The following is a 15995-nucleotide window of genomic DNA, read 5'->3' as shown; positions in this document are numbered from 1 at the left end:
AAAGCCCGCCGAAGGACCAGCTGGCTGATTTGCGAGCTAAACCTAATTCAGCAAAACCATTTGATCCGACAGAATAATGTGCTTGATCTTACATCCCATGTCAACAAAGAACTGCGCTGTCTGTCTTCGTCCCTACATGTTTTATTCTTTCGTGTTTTTCAAATCTTTACCAACCCGCGTCCGATCGAATGCCCCGATCACAACAAATAGTTGGTCGTGCTACGATGGCCCTAATCATCAGCCGGTAAGGAAGTTACGTCAAGTAACGTCATATTCTGAAACTGTTAAATTCTGTCACCACCTGTAGTTTCACATTCTGGTGCACTTGCAGCTTCCTGCACCCCTGGAGGTTTCCTGCGAACGTACCCTGTATATCATGGATTTCTCGCCGTACGCGACTGCTCTCAAAGGCGTTGGTTGTGTGCAGAAAAGGCACAGGCCCAAGCACATGACAGTGAAAAGCGCCCTTTTTGCACGAGCACCCGTGCAAAAAGACCATTCTGTGGAGCTAAGCCTTCGCACCCGTGCCTTTGCTGCACACTACTTATTAATAACCGAGCCGTTCTCGTTTTTTTTTTTTTTTGCATATGACTGTGAAAGAAGTGTCATTGTTGTTTTCTTCTGAAACAAAACTCAGACGCGAGACAAAATGAAACAGATAGGAGTCTGCACATTCACACCTTTTTCTCCCTTGTGCGACAGGTTATAGCTGGTCGCGATTCATCAGCATTTATTTTGAAACTGATAGGTACCGCAAGGTGTGAAAGAGATGACTTGCAGCTTTTCCAAGGCAGCAGCAAGACACTACAAGCCTTCGCAGCAACTGGCTAGCCAGTGCCGCTCTTTTCTGAACAGCACTGCGTGCCATGCAGAGGGTTTGTGCAAGCTCTCTGGGTGGCGACGCTAGCCATGGTAAGTGCATTCTATGCAGCTTTCTTTTAGGGATATATGTGGCTTGCAGGCCATGTCGTTCATGTGCCACCCTAGGGACAACACTGCCAGGGGCAAGGTTGTGCTGATGGTAATCACCACTGCACTGTGTTTTCGTTCAATAACTACTGACAAGGAACCAAGTACTTCCAAGAGATTCTCGGTTGTGCTTTGATGAACTCCAGCTCGCTTATGAACAGATGGATGGCACAGGTGGCCTTTCCTAATGGACGTGATGTCCGTGTTAACGATGCAACCAGTCTTCCTTTTAGTTTGTGGCGTTTTTTCCGTTGCAGGTGACTAGCATTTTAGTAGAGAAATATGCAAAATAGTGCAATGTTTGCAATTGTTACCTAAATTAGTGGTGGGAATAACTGACCTACATTTCCACCGACTGCATTTCTCAGAGGAATAGCTTGGACTAGATAGCTCGCTGCACTATGTCCTTCCTCCTTAGCCTGTACAACTCGGCGTCTTCCTCCGATTGTCTTATGTGGCTGCTTCTGTGTTTGCGTAGGCACTCAGTTGAAATAGTGAAAGCTGTCTGCGTAGCACATAACCGCCATGAAAGCCAGTGTGAACGTAACTGGGGTAGCCCCCAATATGGCTTCTCTAGCTCGACACAAGTAACGTTTCTACCACTGTCGTGTTCGCAGAAAAGAGACCTGCTTAAAGGGGTACTCCAGCGATTTTCTGAGCAACCCCACCTAACAATATTTTCGAAATCGCCATCTTTTACTCTTTCCGGTATGCTATTTACTATCGCGAAATTCAAAATAGTTATTGTGAAATCAGCAAATGAAAATGACGCCAAAACCAAGATTCAAATATACTTGCGCTTTTCATTGCCGTGACGTCAACGGCAGGCACGTAGCCAGGATTTCGTTTCAGGGGGGCGCCCGCCTATGACAAAGTGCTGTATGAGGACTTGTGATTCGCAAGCTTGCGATTCGAGCGGGCTGTCTAGAAATGAACTATGCTGAGCATTTGTTTCGTGCTGCTGTGCGGGAGCTACATTCCAAAGCATACTTTTGACACCATGAAACTGTTTGTGATCAGTTGGGAACAAAGTCTACAGCCCAAAGAGTGAAGCCCTGCCTTCCCATGACGTCACAATTTCAATGTTGCCTGTAGAACTCTAAACTTTGAAAAACACGATGATGACCAAAATTGTAAATTCTGTAACTTTGCGAAAAAAAGTTCTTTTGGCCAAATATTTGGGTTACTATTTCACGATGTTTGTTGGTGTGTTAAGCAAGTTTTAGGCAAATCGGGACAATGAAGAAAATGCCGGAGTACCCCTTTAAAGGGAAACTCTGCCGACTTTTCGAGCTACCTAATCCAAGGGCATAATCTGAATGCGGGTGGCTTCCTGATTCCGAAATACTATCTCGTTCTCCCAGATTCACTCTAGTTAATTAAAAAAAGTGATATTTTGTTTGCTGCCGAAACCGAAACATCGTTCTCCCTAGGTGTTCCCCAGTTTTCCCCGTCGCCCAAGCGTGACGTCACCTGTGTGCAGCGAGGCGCGCGGCCGGCAATCGGATACGCTCGCGCCCGCCTTTCTCGGATCTAGCAGCAAGAAAACCTGGGCGTTCATGCTGTTTGAAGTTGATAATTATATATAATTGCACAAAGTATGGCCTTGGTCTACGTGCATAACTATAAGAAAGTAAAAAAGGAAAAACGGGAGCAATTGGAATTTGCATAAAACCGTTTTTGCAACTCGCTACGCTCAAGCCGTGCCTCGCTAGTTTCGTGATATTGGTGTTAAATCCGTTCCCTGTTATTAGAAGATGGCTGGCGAAGAAAGGTCGAAGAGTCGCGCAATACATTTTTTGACGAATTGCCAAAGCACCACGGAAAATGCTTGGAATGTGGGTACAGATGCCCCACACTCTCGTATGACCTGAAGGAATGTGCCATTTGTTTTATATTTTCTTTTGAAAAGTTACTGTTGCAGGCGTCAGCACGTGTAACTACTCTTGTGGCGTGAATGTGCTCCTTGGTGCTTAAGTAATTTAGCCAAAGATCTGTAGACCATTTCTGAAAAGCGCTTCTGGTCGATGCCATTTTCAGCGTTTGTGCGTATGGCGCGTACATTGCTCACCTTCCAAAGCGATGAACATGTGCACGCTGGGCTGGGACCAAAGACATGTAGACTGTGATTCTCGTAAACCATGAAAAGTATAGAATGGAATGAACTGCGTTCGTGTAGATCATATGGCAGGTTACTGGTCATGAAGATCGTGTTAAAATGACGATTAAAAGAACTTCACAACCACCAAGCCAAACATCAAGGTGCAGTGGAATGCGTATAAAATACACAAATACACTGTTCATCTCCAAAGGGGAGGAAGTGGCCGAGTGGGCTAACGCGTCTCAGCTCGGAGCGTAAGCTTGCGCTGGAACCTCCTGGGCTCGATCTCCGCCGCCCCCGCCTGTTTCGATCTGGATGAGTTTCGTACCGGCACGCGTTTGTGTGATCACTACTGCGTGATGCACGTTAAAAACTACTGCACTGGCTAAATTTCTCATCTACAGCTAAGAGACCGATTACCCGTTGAGGCGTATCTCCGTCAAGGCTGTATATACATACAGAGCGAACCAATTTTTTTTTTTTTGTCTCCAAACCAAAAATATGTGCTTGAAGATACAATAGTGTGTGAGGCATCATAAATCTTTTTATTCAAAATATGTTAACAAAAGTTACTAAACAAATGTGTACCGATATTTTTTTCTTTTTACTTCTGGAGTAGGATGCAGCACGTTCAAACCCCCATCCACGAGAGCACATGGGAAGGAGGCAACTCTATAATAATAATAATAATAATAATAATAATAATAATAATAATAATAAATCTTTATTTTACGTGCCCACAAACAACTTTACAGTCTATGATGTGGTGCACACAAAGAAAATTAAAACACAGCACTATATCAAACATTGAAATACTTGTCACAATGAAAATATAAACAGATAACAGAAACTGAAAGACTATACAGAATTCGCCTTACAATAGGTAATTCAAGGACATCCACTTTCGCACATAAAGCATAAACTGGTTTGAATAAAGAAAGATGTCAAGATGGGTCTTAATAAATGCTAATTGGATTCTCGAGAAAGGAGACACAGATGGCATACAAGTTGGGTAAAAGGTTAGCACATTCCTACTGACCCTTGACGGAACATGAAAGTCTATGAAACGCAACAGATCAATTGAATTCACTTCTCCGTGTACAACTTTGTGAAGAAATATAAAATCACTGTATTGCCTCCGCACAGCAAGCTTGTGCAACGCAAATCGAACAAGTAACGTTTCATAATGGTTAAAATATTTCCTTCCAATATAACGGTCACACACAATTCTAATCATTCATTTTTGTATATTTTCTATTGAAAGAGCCTGAGATAACGTTAATGAATTCCAAATGATTGAGCCAAATTCTAATCTTGACCTCACTAATGTCTTAAACAAGTGCAGTATACAACGGGGCGTAGAAAACTGGCGACACAACCGTGAAATCATTCCCAACACTCTCAGTGCTGCATTCACGGTTGTAGACACGTGATTATTAAAGGATAGTGAACTATCGATGAATACACCAAGATCCTTGATAAAAGGAACCCGAGGAATCGGGGCCCCTCTTAAATTATATAAAAATAAAGTATGTCATGCTTTCTGGATAACACAATTGATTTAGTTTTCTTGGGGTTAAGTGACAAGCGGTTTTTGGCACACCATTCAGAAACACGTTCTATGTCAGCCTGGAGCCGGGAGCAATCAGATAGTGACCTCACACTTATAAGAAGCTTAACATCATCGGCAAACAAAAGAATTTTTGCATCTGTAATACGGGAAGCAAAATCATTTATGAACAAAAGGAATAAAAGTGGTCTCAGGATGGATCCCTGGGGTACACCAGAACTTGAAATAAACTCGTCAGAGTAGCTATCAGAAATGCGAACAGAGTTTCGACGACCAATGAGATACGTGGAAAACCACGCGCAAAGTTGCGGGCTGAAACCATGCAAGGCAAGCTTCTGTAGCAGTAAATTATGACATACACAATCGAACGCTTTCGACATGTCAAAATTAATTGCATCTACCTGTCCCCTACTTGACACCACTGGTGCTAGTAACTTAAAAACGAGCATAAATTTGACTCAACTGACCTACCCTTAAAAAAAACGTGTTGAGATGCAGACATCATTGGGCTAAGGTAAAAGTAAACACGTTTATATATTACTTTTTCAAAAACTTTTGCAAAACTTCATAACAATGACACAGGACGGTAATTATTAACCAATGTCGAATCACCGTTTTTAAAAATAGGAACCACTACAGACACGTTCCAAAGCTCGGGAAAGTGTCCTTGTGCAAGCTTTGAGACAAATTAAAAATCTGCATCAAAACAGGGGCAAGTAAAGAGCAGCAGCCTTTTATAATAAACATAGGTATGTCATCAATACCGCTCGATAATTTGGGTTTCAGTTCCTTCACGGCTTCTACGATCTCTTCTGCGACAACAGTAAACGAAGACAAAAAAGCATTACAACCAGCATTAGTGGCACTAAAAGAATTACTCATTGGAGGGAAATAACACGAACTAAAGAAGTCAGCAAAACTATTCGCGATATCAGCCGGCAAACAGTGGTACCCATTATTATCTCGAAGACAAATACTTTCTTTACTTCCATGCAAGTGTTGCTTAGCAAAGCACCAGAATTCTTTCGGATTTTTTCTAAGGCTTTGCTCGACGCCATCTAAGTGCAAACGATTATCTTGTTCATGAAGTTTCTTAACGAGACAACGATGAATACTGAACTTTTGATACCATAAACTTAGCCCTGTTTTCTTGTATAAGCGATGATAGTGCAGTTTCTTTCGTAATGCATTTTTTAAATCTTTTGAGAACCAACTGGGAATATAAAAGATTTTTTTAAAAGTTGGTTTAGCACAGTTTTCTTCAGCTGTAAATTTGCATGCCTCCCTTTAACAACATTATATTTTCATAATTAAAAAAAAAAACTTCTCAGCCCGGCTAAAAATTTCTCCGCAATATAATAAATTAAAGACGTTTTCATCACTTCTTTCGCAGCGAATATTGCATGCCAACCATTTGACAAACCAGGCAAGGCTCTATCGTATATTAATGGAGCTCAACACCTGCTCCATGAACCTCTGTAATAGCAGAAAGGAATAGCAATATGTCGAAAGTCATGTCTAAATTCAGTATAGAACTTTGTTTAGATGTTTCACTTCTCGTCTTCAACATATCGGCAGCGTGACTGGAACTCCGAGTAGCCTGAGCTAGATTCGACGTCCGAAACAAATATAGTGTTTCTAAAAAATTAAAAAAAATCCCTGAACCAATTGTGAATAACAAATGCAACTTTGCCCAATGTCGACTACAGTGCTAGTGTACTATTTTTCGCAATATTATTAGCGCTCTTCTTTGGACGGATGTCGTAATGGTCACAGCCGGCTTGAGTTTGCGCTTGCCGCTCTTGAAGCTGTTCCAGCTGCTGAAGGATACTCAACTCGCAGCTCGCGGCTATAAAGTATTCCGAGCAAAAGTGAAAATGTTTCACGTGATACTAGTTCTCTGCACACAGCTCGCGCAAAAGCACCTTGATGTGACTGGCCTCTATTGCTGCTACACTCTCAACAAAAGGGTTGTCGTGGGGTACTAGCTTTGGGGTAGTCAGAAGCCGTCACAGATATCGCTACCCCACCTTCGTTATACCGACAACCCCACGGGTAATCACACGGCACGCAATCAACAGGTTGCCAAAGTGAGCACCCCCAAAAGCAACATGGCGGCTGGCAAGCGACAGTGGAGCAGTACGAGTAAGGCCTAGCGAGCTGGACTGCTTTTTGCTAAAATACGATTCTCAAGTGCGTGCGCCCGTTCGCGGCCTTCCGTGCGCACTGAAGCACTCCAAAACGCGCCTCGAACCACGGACACCGCACGTATTACGAGTAGAGGCGACGATGTGAAAGGAAGGGGGGGGGGGGAGGGGGGGCATTTGAGGGGGTTGTCCGCGACTGCTTTCACGCGGCCGGCTGCATTTACTTCGTGACCAGAAAACATTCAAGAAAGGAATCGTATAGCGACAAATGGAATGATATCTTTATTGAACAGAGCGTCTCCTTGCTGTGCTTGCCGCAAGTGATCCGGCGGTTTCGGTTAACAGCGGCGAGGCGAAGCATCACCGATTTAAGCGGCGTCGGTTCCCATCGTTCAATGCTCCTGCTCACCTGTTAGCATTCGTTATCCACTTCCAAGTCCCTGGTAATCCTCACCGCGTTTGTGCACGCACTTCGCGCTATTCACCGCACGGAACACCCATTCAACTGGCTATGAGACTGATCCCACAGGGACGAGAGGCTGAGAGCCGAACCCTTTGGGGCTGCTCCGCCAGCTCCGTAGAGCCATGGAACGCCTCTGACGCCTCCATGTTTTTCGCTCAAATAAGTAGACACATAAACGCGCGACTCCTTGAATTGGGCGGCGCCACGCGCCACCTAACGGACAGGGCTCAAACTAGAAAAAAACGAAACTAACAGTCTTTGTGTTCAGCGCTTCGCCAGACATTCACGTATGTACATATTCTACACACTTCACACATACCCGACATACAGACACCATAGCATTCTACACAGGATGGCGTTCAGACACAGCACAAGGTACTACATGAGATATTGACACTCTACATTCCTATACACACGTCTAGTCGACACCGCCACCTTATATACTGTTGTATTTTCTGTGACCGATTAGGATGGTGACCACTGTCATATTTTGCATAAATACGAAAAGACTGTGCAAGGTTTACGCGTATATATTATTTTCCTCTACTGCCCTTAGGAAAGCGCTCGTATCTCTAATGTAATCCATTGCAAAAGTGAACTGCAGGTTATGAATAAATTTGAATAGTTGCTACACGTCACGTTTTGATCAGTTTCGTTTTCTCGCTAGCCTACACTTTAAGTATACAGAAGCCTGTTTAATTAATTGTATTAATTATCGAAAACAATTTCTGCAATCACAACTTTCTGAACATGCTGATGCACTTTCTTTTCTCTTTTTACATATCCGAATGACTTCAGCGGCGGTTGAGTAAATGTTGAGTACACTGAGCGCGCGCAGGTGATTCTAGCGAAGCCCGTCCGCCGGTCCTCCCCGAAGCGTTGTTTCAGTTTTCTTTTCGCTACAATTGTTTCTGCTCAAGCGTGTGTCTTTCAAATATGCGTTCTATGCGCTCGCGCTCGCGCCAAGAGGACAGTGCAGAATTGCCGCTTTCGGGCCCGTGCCTTCACCTGCAACGAACGCGAAATACGTATGCTAAATTATGTAAAGCCTGGTTCAGACAGTGGCGTTTGACTGCGTCTGACTGCGTTGCGGCAGCGAGAAACCAGGGCATCCCTGCTGCTTACATAGCGTGCGAAGATGATTCCTTGAATTGGATTCCACGCTTCATACGAAGCCCAGTCGTGCCGGTGAGTCGCTTTCGGTTCTCGACGCAAAGCTGTCAAACTCATTCAAACGCAAGTGTCTGAACCGGCCTTACCGCTCATTCACACTGGAAGCGGATCCGCGTTTGCAAAGCGGTTGCGAACGCGGTTGTATAAATATCCAGTACGATTGCACGCGCACTCCATGACATCAAGTGCGCGTGCAATTGGACTGGATCTTTATACAACCGCGCTCACAACCGCTTTGCGAATGCGGATCCGCTTCCAGTATGAATGAGCTGTTGAGCATCAAAGAACGCCGAGAACATAGTTCTCTGCGCTGCACCTGCTGTCGTCTCCAGCAATACATTTTCAAAAAAAAAAAAAATTTAAAACAAATAGCACGTCTATGTTTGCCAATGCATTATTTTTGGAAATTTACTTGGAATCTTTTATATAGATAAAAGGAACGCGTGCTGGAAGGCCTGAAATCCTAGTCCCTTTCGAAGTACTCCGCCTTGGATGACACATACTTGTTTGAGCATTTTTTTTTTTATCGAGTATGCTCGATGAAATGTGCCAAATGAGCCAGTGAAGGCGAATCATGTATCCCGAGACAGAGAAATAGTGAAATACACGAACATGATCGCAGATATCTGTGTAGGTTCGTCCCGTCCGGCCTGAGTCGTGGTGTGCAATTCTTCATACTTCACTGCACTTGCAAGCAAAAAAATTGGGTACGACAGGAGCGCAAGTTCGGCGGAACGGGCGGAACCGAGGAGGCCACTTGCAACTGAACTGCATGCAGAACTGACCGATCACACCTTTATTGAGAGCACGCTCTTTACTGAACCGCACAATAAAAGACGACAAGAGTATCTCGTCCGACGAACATTCAAGTCAACTCACGCCTGTGCGTAGCTTTCTGTACTTTTCTAGAGATTTGGTTAAATTCCTCGAGCACGACGCCAGCTGCCAGCTGTTGTTTACTGTTGTACATCGTAAAACCCGCGACGGAACCAAAAAGGACAACCGCGATACTTTTTATCTGCCTCGGGTTTTAGTAGGTGCGTACCAATGTTGCCTGTACTTGTTTGTTTTCTGCCAGTTTAGGCGAAATGAGCCACACGCTTTGACACGCTTGTTTCGAACGGTTTAAATTTGAATAAATAATAACCAACGCTCAAAGAAAACAAGTTTTAAGTACTTTTTGAGATTTTTGAAGTGACTTTTACTATTAAACGACTGCATGCACTTGAATGTTCAATTCAAGAGTTTATAAAACGTGACTACCCCATGCTTGTCACCTTCCAACAGGGTGCTAGCTCTCAATGGCTCGAGCCCAGTGGGTAGTTAGGTAAGCCTGTGGGGTAGTTACAGCCGTCAAAACGCACGATGACGAGGGGGGGTGCTCACTTTTTCTTAGAGTGTAGGAACGCTTTTTTTTTTTTTCTCCCACGAAAACAAGGGTAAACGAGAAGCTTTTTTCCGGCACTGTTTCTACAATCTATTGCGGAGCACAGATTGCTACCCATTGCAAAGGAACTTTCAACCTTGAAGCTGCGAAAAAATTATCTCGATCGCAGGCGTCCGGAAAGCCACTTCGCGGCTGCCCGAGTCGCTTGTCCGCCTGCACATGCGTGACGTACGCGGCTAGGGAAAAGTAGGGATTTTTCATCGTTGCGAGTAGAAAGTCGCATCCTGGAACCCTCGCGTAACTCAGCCGGCGTAACTTGAAAATTTAATAACTTCACGAAAAATTTGTATATATTTTTTAATATTTTGGTTACCAGCTAAGAAAGGGTCATTGATCCGGTCTGCAAATTTCCAGCCAAATCGAAGTCTACCAAGAAATCGGCGGAGTTTCCCTTTAAAACATATATTACACGTAGTACACAATAGAGAAATTGCTCGCCAATCATTCTTAGAAGTGTGAGTTGAGCCCCTTCGAGGCAGTTTGCTGCCGCAGCGTGCACTGCAAACCGTCCGAGAAGAGAAAACAAGATAAATGACCAATAGGATTTTTTTGTTTCAAGGCTTCTTGATGCAGAAAAGGCTAAGGGAACCAGTATTGTTGCTTTTTACTACCCCGTACGAGACTCAAACCCGACATGCAAGGAAATCGAGGCCTCTCCATGTGCCCTCTTTCTGCTTTCTTGTGCCTTGGGTTTTAGCTGTGTTCACAAATCACGCTCGCCTGCATGCCTATTCTTTTGGTCTCTTTTTTGTTCACTGTGTTACTGAAGTTTTCTGTCGTTGCTGTCTCAGAATTGCTTCGTGGATGCACAGAAATACTCAAGGTGCTCGACGTCTGCGGCTCATCGGTATTGCCTTTCCCGGTACCACGGCAGGAGGGAGGTGGTTTCTCTCCTTTCCAAGCAGCTGCGATATACTACAAGCTCTGGGTTACAGCTGCTGCTAGCCCATGGGTACCGTTCTGCATCCTGCACTGCATGTAGTTCAAAAGGCCATGTGAAAGGCAGGTGTGACCTTTTTAGGCGCTGTCACTTTGTTTTGTGCATTTTCTGCAGCTTTTTCGCGGCAGCTTCTTTTTAAGATTCAATAATAAGAAGATGAACTCGAGTGAGAGAGGGGGTTTTCTGAGAAGACCGGCCTCTTTGCTAAACCATTGGGACTGATATTATACCTATAGAGTTCATGTACGCCTTACGTTATGTACTTTTCTTATTTTACTTATATTTCGATGTTACACGACAGCTACTAAAATGGGGAAAAAACAAAAAGGTGTTTTTTTTGTCGGATTTTTTTTTTTTCAATGTGTTGGAAGACGGAAATAATCCCTGGAGAAGGGGAACAAGAGGAACAAAGGACAAACACAAATCTAAAAACACAGCTAGGTGATTGGTGCGCGACCGAAAAAATCCGCCTGGTCCGGGTATCGAACCCGGGACCTCTCCATTACAGGTGGAGCGCTCAACCAACCAAGCTAACCAGGGGTTAGGTGTTAGACGTCAGTAGAGCAAACGGGTTTTATCAGCTATCACCAGTCTAACACCAACAAGGGTGAAGCTTGCAATTCAAGGTTATAGTTATGATGCAAATAAATGCAAAGGTGCAAGCGAGCTGGACAGTAATGTCGAGAATAATCCCTAGAGAAGGGGAACAAGAGAGACAAAGGACAAACACAAACACACGGTCGCGTACCAGTCACCCAGCTGTGTTTGGAGATTTGTGCTTGTCCTTTGTCCCTCTTGTTCCCGTTCTTCAGGGGTTATTTTCGTCATTCTTGTCCAGCTCGCTTGCACCTTTGCATTTAATTGCATTATAGAAATGTTGGAAGAGTCAATGATATGGTCGGTCATTCATGTTATTTTTCCTACACGCACGTCCAGCCTACGTTTACGTAAAGCCCCGATTGCGCCTTGGCAACGGAAATAATTTGTGCGACAGACTAGGCGGCAGCATTGTGGAAGGAAACTGGCCTGATTATATCTGCCATGTTTAGGGAATACATTTGATGACAGGTTATGAATTCAGTAGCAAATTCCCCCCAAAAGAATCTACATCAACTCCGCCAGCCAATCGCTGCCGTCAGTTGTCGTGACGTCACGTCCAGCAAAGAAACTACAAACTAGTATTTCTTTTTAAATGGCGGGTCTCTGCTGTTGATGCCACATAGCACGTCGACACTCCAAGCAATTCTTCCGCTATTGACCTCACCGGTTTCACCTTGCGAAGTCGTGACGGTGTCTGCTTTTGTTTGCGGTATTTCTCGTGTGTCGACGTGAGAAGACAGCGGTTGTATCGCCAAGGAAGTATCAATCAATCTGTGCTTTTGCTCCAGCGACACAGTGTTACAAACCGGACTTTGCCCTTCGCCAAGGACAAAGTCTAACGACTGGCACTACAGTTGCCAGCATCGTGCAGCCGTGAATGCGTAACTTCTCCGAATGTTTTCATGCTTTCGTCTGTATATACAGTGTCAAAATGACTCGCTGAATGCGAAACGCCGTACAGCAAACTACAGTAGACTCTCATTAATTCAAACCACAGGAAGTCACAGGTTTTAGTTTGAATTATCAGAAGTTTGAATTATCAGAAATTCACCTAAACATGATACTAGACGACATTATGATTTGTTACATGGATAGCTACTCATACAAAGCAGATTTTTGCCAGTTTCCTCTACATAGGCTTAATTATAAGCAAGTACATGGTATAATACATTGATGAAAAAGCTGTGACGTTAAGTTTATTCATCTGGCAAAAAAGTTATCGATTGTGGACTGTTTGGACAGCACATACGATCTCAAAACAAAATTTTCAATACCAGCCAATGCAAGAGCTCTTTACGGGACTTTTCCTTTGCAGACAGAAATTTCTGGAGTTGAGCAATGTGCTCAAAGCTGTGGCTGTGACAGTTGGTAGAAAGTCATCCATTTCTTCATCGTTATCTTCACTCTCACTGCTGCACTGTCCTGGCATTACTTCCTGTACTATGTCCTCTAATGAGTCATCACGACAAACACACGCATCGTCGTCAAGACTAGCATATTCCGCCAGTTTGGCGTTCACATTATGTGCTTCGATATTATCAGCAGGTCGATATTATTTATTTCGCTTTTTTACAAGCTTTTGATAAGATCAACCACAAATCGCTTTTGTAACAACCTTATTGTATGGTATAGCATTGCCACATTTAAAATTGTTTAATAACTTTAGAAACTCGCAAGATGAGGACGGCAGGCAGAAGCTTCAGTTGCCCTCGCTCCAACACGAGCTTCCTGCCTTTGGCAATACTTCAAGCCCGGGCATTTGAAAGACACGCCCAGACGTTCTCATTTTGTTATGAACTATATCTAACATATCGCCCAAATCGTGTTCGGGTGTTGACTAGACTATTGTATGTCTTTGTACCGACTTGGGGTGGTGCCTGGAGGACTAAATGTAGGACAACAAGAGTTGCAGGGAGGAGCCTCTTACATTTGGCAATACTTTGGCATCTTGCGAGCCTCCAGAATGCACGCGCAGACAGAGCATGAGAAAAGGCGACAAGTGCTTGCTGGAGACTGGGCGCTACAAGATGCCAGATGCCCTGCGCTTCTCATCTTGTCAGCGACTATTAGCACCGAGATGTTCTGGTGACATCTTTTTTTGTTCACACCATCAGAGGTAGTTTGATATTTCAGCACAGGCACGTAGCCAGGATTTTGTTTCGGGGGTGGGGAAGCGCCGATAACAAAATGCTGTATGAAGGGGAGGGGGAGAGAAGGTTCCAGCAAAATGGAAGATTTTTTTTTTTTTTGGGGGGGGGGGGGCCGGGCTTTATGGGCGCCCCCTTCCCCCCTCCCCCCCCCCCCCCTGGCTGCACGCCTGCTTCAGCGCCATGTTCCAGGTGAGAAAAAAAACCTTTCATGCAAGGCTTGTAAAAATATTAGGTGCTGGAAAATATTGGCCATCCACATTCGGTCCTTATCGAGAACTCTACTCTATGTTCATGTCCTGCGGCCGCATTGAAAAGCACTGCAAAAGAGCGCAAGCATGCACCTGACCTCGCCACACCAGTCTCCTCCTGCACAATAAATTCTGCTTGCTATATGGTCACCAAATGTCAATAGATGCACATGCCAAGGCAGCGACTGAAGCCAGCTACCGCCACTCCATCTTCCAAATGTAGTCTCCTACCAATGCAACAGTAGCTTGAGCTCCAAGCTAGGCAATTGCCCCCCCCCCCCCCCTCCCAAATGGTTTTGTGGCATCCCTTCAATTTATTTTTAAAATTCTAGATTTTTCCACCCTCCGCCGCATGGGTGCTGCCATCTTGAAATCACGTGGCATAGCCTCCATGAGGTGGCTTCAAATCGTCGCTCCTCTCTCCTCTTCGCGAACGCGTTGTATTCGTTTTTTCGTCGCGTTTTAACGCAATTTTACAACGAAGTTGTATTTGACTCGTTGGTAAGTTTTCTTTTGTGTCTGTCAACAGAACAGTAGTGGACAGAAAAGCATTGTGCGCTCCTTGTCTTCTATCGTGTAGTTTTGACGCTTGTAGTTTTCAATAAGAAAACCACAAGTGTCAAAACAACATGATCGATAAGGCGTGCACAAACAATGCGAAACACATAGTGCTCCCTGCACGCGTCTCTCGGTAAAAGTTGTGGTTTCATAAGCTGCCGTGGCAACGGCGCCATACAAAGTCTTTTACATAGACCCTTTAGCTGTTTACAACATGAACTGCTGCTTTCGTCCCAAGCGACCTCCAATCGCTCAGTCTTTGCAAGTCTGTCGAGCTTGCTTATGTCTCCAGTGCTAGAAAGAATAAATGCTACACGGACAGCAAAGTTGGAGATTTAATGAGGGCATTCGGCTGTACAATTTAATGTCCTGGAGGAGGCAAGTTGGTTTACAAAATATTTGAAACATATTAACATACTGTAAAGGACTTAAATTTCGCGAACCGCCTAGATTTCGTGAAAAATAGGTCACGCGAATGGTTTTGGTAAAACGTAAACACATTGGAATCTATATTGAGATTCCACCGCGTCGCGAAAACTAGAACCCGTGAATTATTCCAAAACTTCAGCTTTAACCTGAATTGCAAAATATTGAGCCCGCGAAAAATAAGCCGTTCACGATATTTCCCATTTTTTCGGTTTTTTTGGCGTTCAACTGAAGAATTGGTGGTAAACATTTCATCGACATTTCAGGCAGCTGTGTCAAGGTGGGTTTTGTTCATTCTTTTTTTGAATCGGAAGTTCGCTGGGACGTCAAACTGGAGTACTGCCTGGTGGCATTTGCAAAAAAAGGGTTAACGTAGCAGCTTGGGCGAGTGTGTGTTAAAAAAAGGGTCTTTATAAAAAACGTTTTGGTACAGTGCATTTACTTTTGCTTTGTCAATCATTTGGTATAGTGCAGTGGGAAATCGTTGCAGGTAATACCACAGCTTCGCTGGCCAACTATCTTTACAGCGTGAATAGGAGCCCCAATTTTTTATTTTGTCTTGCTTTGTGAAGTGTTGTCTGATACCTATATTTACTACCTAATTGCATGCCATCATTATGTGCGCAACTTCTGCACATTATTTTATATATGCACTGTCGAGGAAAGGAATCAGTGTTAGTACTGGCGCACATCGAGTATGTAGAGGTCCCCAAGATAGACAAGGGTTGATAGGCCAATTATTTATGACACTGGAAATTTTCTTAATTGTTAGTTGTGCAATAAGAAGCACAAGGTATATTTACACATTTACGATCTTAAAGAAGACTGGGACTATAGACAATGCAAGTAGTCACTGTGTGTTTCTTGAAAACATTCAAGCTCTGCCTTCATAACAAATCCAAAAGTTGCTTTTGATTATATGGAGGAATCATGATTGTAGTAAAAACATTTGCTTGATCTATTTATGAATTTAAATAAGCTACCGTAAAATTCCGAGAGGTGCAACACCCCCGAAAGATAGCCCACCCCTATTTCTGGCTTGAGTTGCTATTTTTTTTAAACACCGAAAGATACCCCCAGACTCCTAATAATAGTAGTATTGGGGTCAATGATGACCTCGGCGTAAATGCGGCTAGTTAGCTACGGCTGAATATAAGTGAACGTTGCTAGCTGGGAAGTACAGTTATTTTTGCTTCGTTGCCC

The sequence above is a fragment of the Ixodes scapularis genome, unplaced genomic scaffold (assembly GCF_016920785.2).
Source record: "Ixodes scapularis isolate PalLabHiFi unplaced genomic scaffold, ASM1692078v2 PGA_scaffold3__209_contigs__length_174095766, whole genome shotgun sequence".
Classification (NCBI taxonomy): Eukaryota; Metazoa; Arthropoda; class Arachnida; order Ixodida; family Ixodidae; genus Ixodes; species Ixodes scapularis.
Note: the sequence above shows the minus strand (reverse complement) of the source record.